At 40.0% G+C, this 14992-nt stretch overlaps 1 protein-coding gene across 2 annotated transcripts in view; it reads right to left on the bottom strand.

The window, feature by feature from the left end:
* The window catches only part of NEXN (nexilin F-actin binding protein), a 58730-nt gene that overhangs the window by 42846 nt on the left and 892 nt on the right, over positions 1–14992 (bottom strand). The gene's annotated exons all lie outside the window — the stretch shown is intronic.

Here is a 14992-nt window from a genome sequence, read left to right as displayed (position 1 = left end):
CAGCTTAATATATTCCCATCTGTTAATCTCTGCTTTCACTTGCTTGGAGAGTGCAGTTTCCTCCTTGAAGATGCCTGTAATGTCCTGTAGTGTTTTGCCTATGTGCTGTTCTATATATCTTATGGTTTTGGGGCTGATATCGAGGTCTTTAATCCATTTGGATTTTACCTTTGTACATGATGTTAGCTGGGGGTCTAAGTTTAATTTTTTGCAAGTGGCTATCCAATTGTGCCAACACCACTTGTTGAAGAGGCTTTCTCTGCTCCATTTAGGAATTCCTGCTCCTTTATCAAAAATTAGATGGTTGTATCTCTGGGGAACATTTTCTGAGTATTCAAGCCTATTCCACTGATCTGAGGACCTATCCTTATTCCAATACCATGCTGTTTTGATAACTGTTGCTTTGTAGTACAGTTTAAAGTTGGGAAAAGTAATTCCTCCCATATTCTTTTTCCCAATGATTGCTTTAGCTATTCGAGGGTGTTTATTGTTCCAAATGAATTTCAAAAGTGTCTGATCCACTTCTTTGAAGAATGTCATGGGTATCTTTAGAGGGATGGCATTAAATCTGTATAATGCCTTGGGGAGTATTGACATTTTGATGATGTTAATCCTGCCAATCCATGAGCAGGGTATGTGTTTCCATTTCCGTGTGTCCTCTCTTATTTCTTGGAGCAGAGTTTTATAGTTTTCTTTGTATAGGTCCTTCACATATTTAGTCAAGTTGATTCCAAGATATTTGAGTTTGTGTGGTACTATTGTGAATGGGGTTGTTTTCTTAATGTCCATTTCTTCTTTATTACTGTTGGTATAGAAAGGCCATTGATTTTTGTGTGTTAATTTTGTAGCCTGCCACCTTGCTATATGAGTCTATTGTTTCTAGAAGCTTTTTGATAGAGTCTTTAGGGTTTTCTAAGTAGAGTATCATGTCATCTGCAAACAGTGAGAGCTTGACTTCTTCCTTTCCTATCTGGATTCCCTTGATATCCTTTTCTTGCCTAATCGCTATAGCAAGTACTTCCAGTGCTATGTTGAATAGGAGTGGTGAGAGAGGACAGCCTTGTCTTGTGCCAGAATTTAGAGGGAAGGCTTTCAGTTTTTCTCCATTGAGGATAATATTTGCCACTGGCTTGTGGTAGATGGCCTTCACTATATTGAGAAAGGTTCCCTCCATTCCCATCTTGCTGAGAGTTTTGATCAAGAATGGGTGTTGGACCTCTAATCTATTTTCTTTCTTTTCTGCTTGTCATAGCCAGTGATGCTGTGACTATTTCTGGTGCAGTATTTGGTTGGTGGGAGGGTCAGTTTTCAGTACTGCTCTAGGGACTATGCTATGTCAGAGAATAAACCAGTACCTTCTGCATGTAAGGCATACATTTTAGTCCTTTGGTCAATGTTTCCAGCCCCAAATCTATATTTTAAATTTAATCTTAAAAAAAATTTAATCTTTATTATAGAAATTTTCTGTCATTGCAATATTGGATGGAATTGGTGAGTGTCATGCTATGTGAAGTGACTTGACAGATAAATAATAATAATATTAATTACAATATTTAGTAATGATCATAATAATTATAATAAATAATTTATCTTGAATAAATACCAGACAATCTTCTCATATGTGGTGTATAAAGAAAGGGATTAGACAATCCCCAATGGAAACAAATCCTGATAACAGAACTGAGAACAGAAGGACTGGGAAGAAGAGGGGACCATAGGACAATGGTGGAGAGGTTGACGAAGCAGCACTGAAACTGAAATCAAAGACTTCAATACTACTGTGTGGCAGATTGGGTATTTGCCTTGCACACAGCCAACACTGGTACAATCTATGGTCCCCAGCACTGCCAGGAGTGATTCCTTAAGTGGAAGAGCCAGGAGTAACCACTAAGCTTCACTAAGTGTGGCAATATATATATGAATAAATAAATAAAAGTATAAAAATACCTATGAATTATAGGAATGATTCTCAATTTTTGAGTTTCAGGGACTAATTCCTTGATTACTACTGACCCTAGAGAGTTTTTATTTATATGAATAAATTATATCTATGGATATTTAATGTCGTCAAAACAAAAAAGAAAACAAATATATCACTATAACATCATTGAAAATAAATATAAAATATTCATATTTAAAATATAAAATAAATTAAAAATATAAAATTATTGAAAATAAAAGGCACCAAGGAAAGAGTTAAATGGGAAATTCCTTTGGCTGGAAGATTGCCAACCAGCAGAATGCAAATCAAGGTCTATGTGGCCTTCTTGTAGTTATGAGAATGAGCAAACAGACTTGTTCCCAAAATACTTTGACTTTTATCTTGTCATAACATTGAAGATTTATGCTTGCTTGAGCTAGTCTTTGATCCCAGGTGCCTGAATGAAGCGATGCTTTCAATAAACTGGGTTTCATTCCTATAATGAAACCAAGACTCCTTGTTCATATGTCCTCATTCCCCTTGTCACCGGGGGACCTGGTGGTAGCGATGACTGTTACAGTTATAGTATATACCAAAACAGAAATATTTTTGAAAAATTGCTATTTTCAAAAAGTAATTAGTAGGGCTGGAGTGATAGTACAGTGGTTAAAGCATTTGCTTTGCATATGGCCAGCTCAGGGTCCATCCCCAGCACTCTAAATGGTATTCCAAGTCCTACCAGGAGAGATTTCTGATTTCAGAATCAGGAGTAAGCTCTGAGCACAGTTGAGTATGATTCCCCCGAAAACTAATAGTAAACATAAATATAATTGTTTTAAAGTTTTTTATATCTCTTTAATAAAGACAGGCACATTCTCCTATCTGTTTTTGCATTCCTTCATTGCATTCAATTCTGTTCTAGAGATTCAAATGCTACAATAGAATAATAGATTATAATAAATAGTAGAATAATAATAATGGGTTTTGTTTTGTTCTGGGTTTTTTGTTTTGTTTTGTTTTATTTTTTTGGTCTTACCCATAAGCGCTCAGAGGTTACTCCTGGCTCTAAACTCAGAAATTGCTCCTGGCAGGCTCGAGGGACTATATGAGATGCTGGGATTTGAACCACCGTCCTTCTGCATGCAAGGCAAACGCCTTACCTCCTCGTTATCTCTCCGGCTCTGTTCTGGGTTTCTTTTTTTTTGGGGGGGGGCACACCCGGCAGTGCTCAGGGGTTACTCCTGGCTGTCTGCTCAGAAATAGCTCCTGGCAAGCACTGGGGACCATATGGGACACCAGGATTCGAACCAACCACCTTTAGTCCTGGTGTTCTGGGTTTCTTTTTTTTTTTTTTTTTTTTTGGTTTTTGGGCCACACCCGGCATTGCTCAGGGGTTACTCCTGGCTATCTGCTCAGAAACAGCTCCTGGCAGGCACGGGGGACCATATGGGAATATGGGACACCAGGATTCAAACCAACCACCTTTGGTCCTGGATCGGCTGCTTGCAAGGCAAACGCCGCTGTGCTATCTCTCCGGGCCCTGTTCTGGGTTTCTTAAGCCACTCAGTTGGCTCTAGATTTACTTCTGGCTCTGCATTCATAAAACTGAGATCAGCAGCATGTTAAGCAAGTGCTTCATAATCCCCTATATTATCTTTCTGGCTCATATAGTGCTGTTCTGATTAAGTGTGGAAAGAAAACTAAGGCCTCATACAGAAAGGAAGTTGGACAGGGAAGAATTGTATGAACTCCTAAAGAGTCTTGGAGAATTCCAGAAATTCTAAGACTTCATTCTGAGATTTGCTGAATTACAGTAAAGAACATTCTATAAAATCATGTTAATAATCATGTAGAAAAAAAAACAATGAGACATAGCACTTTGTCATTCTATTTTAGAAAGTTAAATAAACATTGATAAAACAATAAATTCTATACTTAGAAATATGAGAATGCCAAAGGCTTTTTTATATCTGGAATCTTACAGACTAACCCAGTATGAAGTGACTTTAATTCAGAGCAGGCATATGCAGTATCTTTGGCCACCTTAAAGGGGCAGCAGTAACACAGCAATTCAGTCTCACACATTTATAAGTGTACCAAGAGCTCAGACTAACAAGGAAATTTTTTTTTAAATTGAATCACTGTGAGATACACAGTTAAAAAGTTAAAAAGCCAGAGAGATAGCATGGAGGTAGGGAGTTTGCCTTGCATGCAGAAGGTCGTGGTTCGAATCCCGGCATCCCATATGATTCCCCCGAGCCTGCCAGCAGCGATTTCTTAGCGTAGAGCCAGGAGTAATCCCTGAGTGGTGCTGGGTGTAACCCCAAAACAAACAAACAAACAACAAAGTTATTGACAGTTGAGTTTTAGTCATTCAATACTCGAACTCCCATCTCTTCACCAATCGACACTTGCTGCCACTGATGTCCCAGTTTCCCTCCTACCTCAACCTCCCTACCCAGTGATTTTTTTTTTCTTTGCTTTTTGGGTCATACTAGGTGACACTCAAGGGTTACTCCTGACTTGTGCTCAGAAATTGCTCCTGGCTTGGGGGACCATATAGGATGCTGGAGGATAGATCCGCAGTCGGTACTAGTTTAATGTGTGCAAGGCAAACGCCCTACCACTTGTGCCACTGCTCTGGCCCCAACTCAGTGAATTTTATTAAGACTAAGTAGAAAGAAAACACTAACCAAAGGATAAGATTAAAGATGTAGTTAGTTAACAAAGATTTTGGTTTTGATAAAGAAAGTTGAGGTGATGAAGTGATTAAAGAATGTAATTCTGGGCCGGTGAGGTGGCGCTAGAGGTAAGGTGTCTGCCTTGCAAGTGCTAGCCAAGAAAGGATCGCGGTTCGATCCCCTGGCGTCCCATATGGTCACCTCAAGCCAGGAGCAATTTCTGAGCACTTAGCCAGGAGTAACCCCTGAGCATAAAACAGGTGTGCCCCCCCCCAAAAAAAGAATGTAATTCTAGAATATTATACATTTATGTTAAATTAAAACAATTTGTGTCCATCATAGGTTTTTTGTTTGGTTTATTTGTTGTTTGTTTGGGTTTTTTGTTTTGTTTCATTTTATTTTTTGGTTTTGGGGTGTTATTTTTTTTTTTTTAGTTTTGTTTTGGTTTGGTTTTGGGGCCACATCCAATGTTGTTCAGAAGTTACTCCTTGGGGCCAGTGCGGTGGCGCTAGAGGTAAGGTGTCTGTCTTGCCTGCGCTAGCCTAGGACTGACCACGGTTCGATCCCCAGCATCCCATATGGTCCCCCAAGCTAGGAGCGACTTCTGAGCGCATAGCCAGGAGGAACCCCTGGGCGTCACTGGGTGTGGCCCAAAAACAAAAACAAAAAAAAGAAGTTACTCCTGACTGGGAGTTCAAGAATTATTCCTGGTGGGCATGGGGGTACCATATGGGATGCCAGAGGTCAAACCTAGATCTGCCTCATGCAAGGCAAGCACCCTACTTATTGTACTATCGCTACAGCTCCCATCATAGGCTTTGAAGGGAATATTGCAATGTTACCAATGTTACTTTGGCCAAGACATGACTTTCCCCAAATATTTTGTTGTTGTTGTTTTGGTTTGGTTTGGTTTGGGGGTCACAACCAGCAGCGCTCAGGGGTTACTCCTGGCTCTATGCTCAGAAATCACTCCCGGCAGGTTCAGGGGACCATATGGGATGCCGGGATTCAAACCACTGTCCTTCTGCATGCAAGGCAAATGCTCTACCTTCATGCTATCTCTCCAGCCCCCACATCTTTTTTTAATATTATGGATTAGGTCCATATTCTCAATATTTAGTTTATATATATTTCAAGTTAGTTTGTGAGTTTTTTGTTTTTGTTTTGTTTTGTTGGGCCACACCCAGTGATGCTCAGGGGTTACTCCTGGCTATGTGCTCAGATATTGCTCCTGACTTGGGAGATCATATGGGACACCGGGTCCTTCCTGGGTCAGCCAGGATGCAAGGTCAGCCAGGATAAACCCAGGTCCTTACTGGGTCAGCCGCATGCAAGGCAAACACCCTACCACTATGCTATTACTCCAGCCCTTTGTTTATATTTTTTAAGTTAGTTTGTGTTTAATCCAGGGATTAAACCCTAGGATCTCAAATACATATATGAAACATGTCCTCTACGACTGAGGCCATCCCCTGCCCTACAAAATTGGTGTTAGGATGTTTTGTTTGTTTGGGGTCCACACTTGGTGGGGCTCAATATTTACTCTGGGGTCAGGGATCACTACTGGCAGAGCTGAGGAAACAATATATATATTGGGTTTGGGGCTACACTCATTGTGCTTAGGGGTTACTTCTGGTTCTGCACTTAAGAATCACTCTAGTGCTCAGGAGACCATATGGGATGCTGGGGATCAAATCTGGGTTAGCTCTATGCAAGGAAAATACCCTACCTGCTATGCTATCACTTCGTCCACCAAAATTGTATTCCTGTGTTAAGGACAATCTGTTTTATAGCAGATAATATGCTTCATGAAAGTATACCCAGGGTATGGTACAGCTTTTGAAATCAAGTAGCTTCTTAGAGACAATAAACAGGTCTATAACTAACTATAATTAAAAGATAATAATATAAAAAACATAAAAGATAATAATATAATTAAAAGATAATAAGTACTATACTACTTCTGGGCTAAAGAAACTCGGGAAAGCTGTAGAAAAACTATGGTGGGGCTTAAGGAAGATTTCACAGAAATGGTAACATTTGAGTTATACTTTATCTGGAGGATTCCATAATCCTGTATAAGGAAAATCTGAGTAGGGCATTCAGGCAACATAACCAAGAACAAAACACTAATAGCTGGTGACCCATTGCAAATTTGGGAGACTTTAAGTTTTCTAATAAATCTATGGTTAAAGTAAAAAAGACAGGCTGGGCACAAACTGGGCTGATTTAAAAATACCGTGTTAAGGAAAGTTCAGACATTTTCTAAGTCTAAACTGTGAACAATTAAAGCAATGGAAGTCAGAAAAGAAAACCTGAAACAAAAATGTATCCTAATAAAATATGTTTTCTAAAAAGAAAAAACAAAAGGGACTCAGAAGTGCAAAAAATGAAGTGTAAGGGAGAAAGACTACAGAGAGGAGGACAGGCAGTGTAATCTTGGCCAAAGATAAGAGCCCAACTTGAGAAAGTGGCTTCAAGAATGACAAGTTGAAAGAGACATTTTAGAAGTGGGACTGACAGGACATGGATTCATTCATCCATCTCTATAACAAGCATTTTTCAAGCTTCCTCAGTGCCAAATAGTATCCTTTGCTAAGGAGAGCTGAGGTGAACTAAAGCGATGTCCCAGTACTTACGTGGCAGGGGGAGGGCAAGATGACAAGAACTTTTGGCCAATTAGATTTGGAGGTGCTGAGTTGAGGAGAAAAGTGCTGTCAAGAATTAATCCAAGGTTTCTATTTTGAGCATATGGGTGAACAGGTTGAAGATTAAAATTGAATTTAAAAGCATGCCTGAGGGGTCAGAAAATGAGTTCAGTTTTGAACAGGTTTATTATCTGTCATAACTATATGGGCATGGGCATAGATTTTTAAAATTTCTATCTAAGAATCTGAATTACTCAAGTCCAATTCCTTCATTTGCCATATTAAAAATGTGAGACACAAAGGGGTTAGTGATTATCTAAGATTCCAAACTGTTCAATAGCAGAACAAAGAACTGAATTCCAGGATTTTTTTTTTAACTTCCAGTTAATTCCTCATTTTACTCCATTATTTCTTTTTTTTGTTTTGCTTTGCCTTTTTTGCTCTCTTTTGTTTGTTTGTTTGTTTGTTTGTTTTGAGGCCACACCTGGCAGTGCTTAGGAGTTACTCCTGGCTCTGCACTCAGAAGTCGCTCCCGGTATGCTCTGGGGACCATATGGGATGCTAGGAATCCAACAGGAATTCACCTGGGGTATCACTCTGGCCCCATGTTTTGTTTTTCTCTTTTGGGCCACTTCTGGCAGTGCTCCAAGCTTAAACTTGGCTCTGCCCTCAGGATCATGCCTCAGAGGACCACTGTACCATCTCTCCCACTCCTCATTCTTCACTTTGTAGCTGAAGTACATTAAATATTGTATATAAAACATAAAAATACAATATACATTTAATATAAAATGGCGATAATATATCAGTTGACAACAATTAATGAAATAATGTTTTAAGAGGCTCAAGAAAATGACAATGGTTTGATAAAATGTTCAAAGTTTTATAACTTTATGCTATAAAAACTTGTTATAATTTTAGGACATTTGAATAGTTGAAACTAAACTTATGAGAGAATATATATCTTAGAGTAGAATATAAATTTATGTGCAATAGCTACATCGTTTTTTTTGTTTTGTTTTATTTTTTGGGTCACACCCGGCAGCGCTCAGGGGTTACTCCTGGCTCTATGCTCAGAAATCGCTCCTGGCAGGCTCAGGGGACCATATGGGATGCCGGGATTTGAACCACTGACCTTCTGCACGCAAGGCAAATGCTTTACCTCCATGCTATCTCTCTGGCCCCACAGTAGCTACATCTTAAAATATGCTTGCTTATATTTCTGTTCAAGAATAACTGACCTGCACATTTTATGAATTTAATTAATTTTCTTTGCTTTTATAGATATATAATTAAATGTTTCAAGAACAACAAATAATGAAGGGATAAAAAAAAGACTATAAAGTCATAGCTCTATGTTCTTTTCTTTTTTGGGGGGGGCCACACCTGTTTGATGCTCAGGGTTTTACTCCTGGCTAAGCGCTCAGAAATTGCCCCTGGCTTGGGGGGACCATATGGGACGCCGGAGGATCAAACCGCGGTCCTTCCTTGGCTAGCGCTTGCAAGGCAGACACCTTACCTTTAGCGCCACCTCATCGGCCCCAGCTCTATGTTCTTTATAATAATTGTTTAAGGGCCAGATTGATAGTACTTGCCTTGTACTCCTGGAATGCCAGGGATCGAACCTAGGTCAGTCACGTGCAAAATAAGTGTCCTACCTACTGTACTATCACTGCAGCTCTATATTTTAATTTATACTATAAAACCTGTCATAGAATCTCACAATAATTAAAACTATGAATTTTGTCCTATTATTCTTATTTGAAATACTGTTTATCCCTTCTTACTAATATACAATTCTTCTTTGAATAAAATCAATACTTCTATTTTCTTTTCTTTTCTTTCTTTCTTTCTTTCTTTCTTTCTTTCTTTCTTTCTTTCTTCTTTCTTTCTTTCTTTCTTCTTTCTTTCTTCTTTCTTTCTTTCTTCTCTTCTTTCTTCTTTCTTTCTTTCTTTCTTTCTTTCTTTCTTTCTTTCTTTCTTTCTTTTCTTTCTTTCTTTCTTTCTTTTCTTTCTTTCTTTCTTTTTCTTTTTTTTTTTGGTTTTTGGGTCACACCCGGCGGTGCTCAGGGGTTACTCCTGGCTGTCTGCTCAGAAATAGCTCCTGGCAGGCACAGGGGACCATATGGGACACCGGGATTTGAACCAACCACCTTTGGTCCTGGATCGGCTGCTTGCAAGGCAAACGCCACTGTGCTATCTCTCCAGGCCCAATACTTCTATTTTCAACTGGGCTTAACATCCTTCTGTATTAGTAATATATATTACTTTACATGAATGTAACTTAGACTCTTCCAAGAATTCCACATTAAATAATTACATCTATATAATTTTTTTTTTTTTTGGTGTTTGGGCTACACCTGGTGACACTCAGAGGTTACTCCTGGCTATGCACTTAGAAATTACTTCTGACTTGGGGACCATATGGGATGCCGGGGGATTGAACCACAGTCTGTCCTAGGCTAGCGTGGGCAAGGTGCCTTACCGCATGCACCACTGCTCTGGTCCCACATATATATAATTTTTTAAAGATGTGGATCACAGATAGTGATGATGGGAGCTACTCTGTGTTGATACTCAGGGTTACTCTAGAGATTCTGACTCTAGAGATTCTGAAATGTGAGGGATCAAACCCAGATCTTCTCATGCCAATGATCACATTATTTAAGAGTAGGATTGTTGGGGCCGGAGAGCTAGCATGGAGGTAAGGCATTTGCCTTGTATGCAGAAGGTTGGTGGTTTGAATCCCGGCATCCCATATGGTCCCACGAGCCTGCCAGGAGTAATTTAATTTCTGAGCATAGAGCCAGGAGTAACTCCTGAGTGCCACCAGGTATGACCTAAAAACCAAAAAAAGAAAAAAAAAGGAGTAGGATTGTTAACTTAGCTAAAATAGACAAGGATAGGTCCTGAATACCAAATCCAACAGACTTCTCACCATACCATAGTTTTAGACTTGCTTTAATATTTAAATCAGAAGACTGCATATTCAAGTGTCCAGGGTTAGGCAATGTAGATGGAATAAATTAATGTTATGTACCAGAGTGGTAGCACAGTGATAGGGCATTTATTTGCCTTACACATGATGACCCAGGACAGGCCTGGGTTTGATCCCATATGGCCCCTGAGCCTGCCAGGAGCATTTTCTGAGTGCAGAGCTAGGAGTAACACCTGAGTGCTGCCAAATGTGGCCCAAAAAGCAAAAATAAAATAAAATAAAAATTATGTTATGTAACTAATAGTAATGTAAATGAGTGATGATTCATAAAATAACAGAATGGTGGAGACATTCAAATGTGAGAATATGTTCTGTGGGGCAGGAGCAGCCAGCGCTTATTTTGCACAGAGTAATGCTGTTATACAGAAAGGTAAACCCAGAGTTTTGGTTTTGGTTTGGGCCACATCTGGCAGTATTTGGGCTTACTAGTAGCAGGTGCAGGTGGCTTTATGGGGTGCAAGGGATCAAACCTGGTTAAACAATGTGCAAGGCAAATGCCCTTCCCCCTATTCTATTGCTTAAGCCTCAGTAGATTTGGTTTAGCCCAGATCTTTCCACTTTTCAAGAGAAGTTGATAACCCACATTTTTTTTTTTTTGGTTTTTGTTTTTTGGGTCACACCTGGCAGTGCTCAGGGGTTATTCCTGGCTCCAGGCTCAGAAATTGCTCCTGGCAGGCACGGGGACCATTATGGGGCGCCGGGATTCGAACCGATGATCTCCTGTATGAAAGGCAAACACCTTACCTCCATGCTATCTCACCAGCCCCGATAACCCACATTTTAATGCAAAATATATGCATTTTAATTTTATTTTAAAAATATTCGTTTTTTGTTTGGGAGTTATATCTTTTTTTTAACTCTTTTTTTGTTTGTTTGTTTGTTTGTTTTTGTTTTTTTGTTTTTGGGTCAAACCCAGCAGCGCTCAGGGGTTACTCCTGGCTCCAGGCTCAGAAATCGCTCCTGGCAGGCTCGGGGGACCATATGGGATGCCGGGATTTGAACCAATGACCTTCTGCATGAAAGGCAAACACCTTACCTCCATGCTATCTCTCCAGCCCTGGGAGCTATATCTGATGGTGTTCAGGGATGTCTCCTGTCTCTGCACTTAAGAATCATTCCTGGCAGGCTCAGGTGGACTATATAGGGTGCCAGGGGAGCAAACAAGGATTAATCTCATGCAAGGCAGGCACTCAATCTGCTATACTCTATCTCCACTTTACTCTCTGGCCTTAGAATGCATGTTTTTTCTCTAAAAAAGTACTTCTGGGGGCTGGAGAAATAGCATGGAGGTAGGGCATTTGCCTTTCATGCAGAAGGATGGTGGTTCGAGTCCCGGCATCCCGTATGGTACCCCGGGCCTGCCAGGAGCAATTTCTGAGCATAGAGCCAGGAGTAACCCCTGAGTGCTGCTGGTGTGACCCAAAAACAAACAAAAAAAGTACTTCTGTAACTGAAAGTGGCTTTGACTGCCAATTGCAATGAACAAGCAGCAATAATAAAGTGGGAGGAGATATACATAGGGAGGCCTGTGTTTTTGTTTTTTTTTCCAGAAAGAGGAAGGCAATCAGGGAAGGAAGAGATGAGACAAGATAAAGTCAGCTCTTCTTCTCCCCAAAACAAGGCCGAAGGAGCCCTATACTGCTCTTCTGATCTGAGGACATGAAAAGAACAGGAAAAGGGGGAGAGACATGAAAAAAAAGCAGTTACAAAATTCTCAAAGTCTGGCTGGCTGAGCTTGCCTGAAAGCTTTGATTTATATAATTTTATTGAGATATGGCAATGCAAGCAAAAAGTTCTATGCATGGAGTAGGAAGGCAATATATCATCAGATTTGTGACCCAGTTTCCATTACACCATGACTTTCTTTTTTTTTTTTTTTTTTTTTTTTGGTTTTTGGGGTCACACTTGATTGTACTCAGGGCTAACTCCTAGCTCAGGAAATTTATCATTTATGGTGCTGAGGATCAAACCCAGTTAGGATGTGTGCATATCATTCCAGCCCTCACCATCTGACCATAATTTGTTTTTGTTTTGGCCACACCTGCCCGCACTTAGGGGTTACTCCTGACTCTGTGCTCAGGAACGCTCCTGGCAGGCTTAGGGGATCATAGGAGATGCCAGGTATCAAACCTGGATTCATCCTGGGTCAGCAGCATGCAAGGCAAATGCCCTACTCACTATGCTATCACTTTGGCCCCTCACCATGATTTTTAACCATAAACATAACATGGTTTTCTTACTGTTTTTTTTTTTATTCTGGTGGTGGACTGTGGGAATATTTTCCAAGCGAAGCTCAGGAGGGGTGGGGACTCCTCCTAGAATTTTCAGCCAGGCAGGCTGACAGTTCAGTTCATGTGCTCTAGGATGCAACACTGCTCAGAGCCTGAAGTGCAGATGTCTGGACCACCCAATGCACATTATATCTGGTGATGATCAGCCTGTGCTGAAAATCCAACCACTGTACTATGACCCAACTCTCAGCCCCTAAAAAAGTCTGACTAAAAGTTAAGCAAGCTGTGTTTCTGGGTAAGAAAATTCACCCATTTTAAAATGTTGCATGCATACTATCATAAGCCAATCTAACCTAGGTACTGAATATTTAAATAGAAAATATAACAATTCTGAAGCTGGAGTGATAGTGCAGTGGTAGGGCGTTTGCTTTGCACTCGGCTGATCCAGGACAAGCCTCTGTTTGATCCCCAGCATCCCATATGGTCCTCCAAACCAGGAGCAATTTCTCAGCACATAGCCAAAAGTAACTCCTGAGCATCACCGGGTGTGGCCCCCCCCCAAAAAAAAACACCAAAAACAAAAAATAAATAATCCAAATATTTATAAATAATAACAACTTTACAATTATAAAAGCAAAGAATAAAGGAGAATACTTTTTAAAATAATTTATAAAACTACACAGATGATGAAGAAGCATATTGATTTAGAACAGAAGTACGTGAAATTGTTGAGAACCCAGTAGGTCATTTTCCTTGTGTTAGAGCTGGCCATGTGGTACAGTGGGCTACAAAGGCTGTACACCAGAGTGCTTGAGATGATAGGAGTAGGAAATGGGGATGTGGAGCTCCAGGCCCTACTGCTTCAGCCCTTTGAGATATTTTTCTCTTTTTAAAATTTTGTATTTATAGCCTGTATACCAAGGGTGGCGAACAAGTTCGACACAAAGAGCCAAAATTTTAAACTGTGAGAGTCAGAGAGCCACACTAAGCAGTGACCTGCCAAAATAGACAAACACTCACATAAAAGCATATGATTTTAACAATAATATATTAAACACATACTGCATTTTGTCATTTTGAGGGTAAAAATCCTGTTTGCCACCCATGCTATATACCATAAAATGTACTCAGTGCTCATAAGGTATTTCAAAGACAACTGTTGTGCCCTCTACCCTCAAATTAAGAATGTTATTTCAGGCTGATCAAAACTCCCCATTGATCTTTCCTGAACAGTAAGTGCTCAAGTTCTTCATAAATGAAACCCTAACCTAAATTCTTCAAGTGTAATTTCAGGGGGAAAATACTGTTCATAAAACCCAGATAATGCATTCCTTCGTTGATGCTAAATATAGCCATCTCCAGATGACATACATTTTGACAATGATCAGTCTTACCTATCACGTTTTCAAATATAGCACAGAATCCCTTTTAAGGTGAAATGGAAAAACTGCTATTCACTCCATTTTATTTCTAAAGTGTAAATCTGGGGCCGGAGTGATAGCACAGCGGGTAGGGTATTTGCCTCGCACACAGAAGACCCGGGTTTGATCCCTGGCATCCCATATGTCCTCTGAACCTGGAACCTGCCAGGAATAATTTATGAGCGCTGCTGGGCGTGACCCAAAACAAAACAACAACAACAACAAAAACAAGTGAATCTTCTATTAAACTGAATTATATATCATTAACAGTAGTGAAGAAAACTGAATTTGAAGGAATTTTGTGATGATTTTTGCATAGCTTCCTTAGGAGCAGGAGCAGTATTACAGATATAAAACACAGAATCACACCCACTTTTTCTTTCAATTATTCCACCCAAATATTCTTTTTAAAGTGCTAATAGCGATTAGGAAGAATTTTAACTACATTCAACAATGAAAATTCACAAATTCAATATACCCCCCTCTTAAATGATGCCATCTTTCATACCTCAAAAGAAATCTAAAGGTATGTATTTGGAATTTTCCTCAATAATTCAACTTTAAAAAGGAGGGGGAACGGGAGAAAATAGAATGGGGGAGGGTAATGAAGTTCCCTCAATAACATGTGACTAAGATGCCATAAATCCATCAGTTTATTTAGTCATACTACCCAACACGTAGTTATGGTGGACTTCCAAGCCAATGGGTCCATCCATGAACTCACCAACAAATATTAGCTGATGACTGATTAATGCAAACTCTTACTGTGGCTTATTTCTCTACCTGCCTTTTCCCCAAGGACAGACATTTTGTTAGGACATATTCTTGAGCTATTTTTACTTTCTCTCTCTCTCCCTCTCCCTCTCTCTCTCCCTCTCCCTCTCCCTCTCCCTCTCCCTTTCTCCTTCCCTCCCTCCCTCCCTCCCCCCACCCCACACATGCTCAGCTCAGGTTATGGCTCTTTAACACATAATGAACTGCAAAAATCAATCACAAATCTGTGATTTTTGCCAATCACCCAATAACAGTTAACTGTTGGGTCGGTGCGGAGCGGCGCATAGCGCACATATAGTTGGACCACGGGCGCTTTGC

The sequence above is a fragment of the Suncus etruscus genome, chromosome 4 (genome assembly GCF_024139225.1).
Source record: "Suncus etruscus isolate mSunEtr1 chromosome 4, mSunEtr1.pri.cur, whole genome shotgun sequence".
Taxonomy (NCBI): domain Eukaryota; kingdom Metazoa; phylum Chordata; class Mammalia; order Eulipotyphla; family Soricidae; genus Suncus; species Suncus etruscus.
This window is presented reverse-complemented; position numbering and strand designations above follow the sequence as displayed.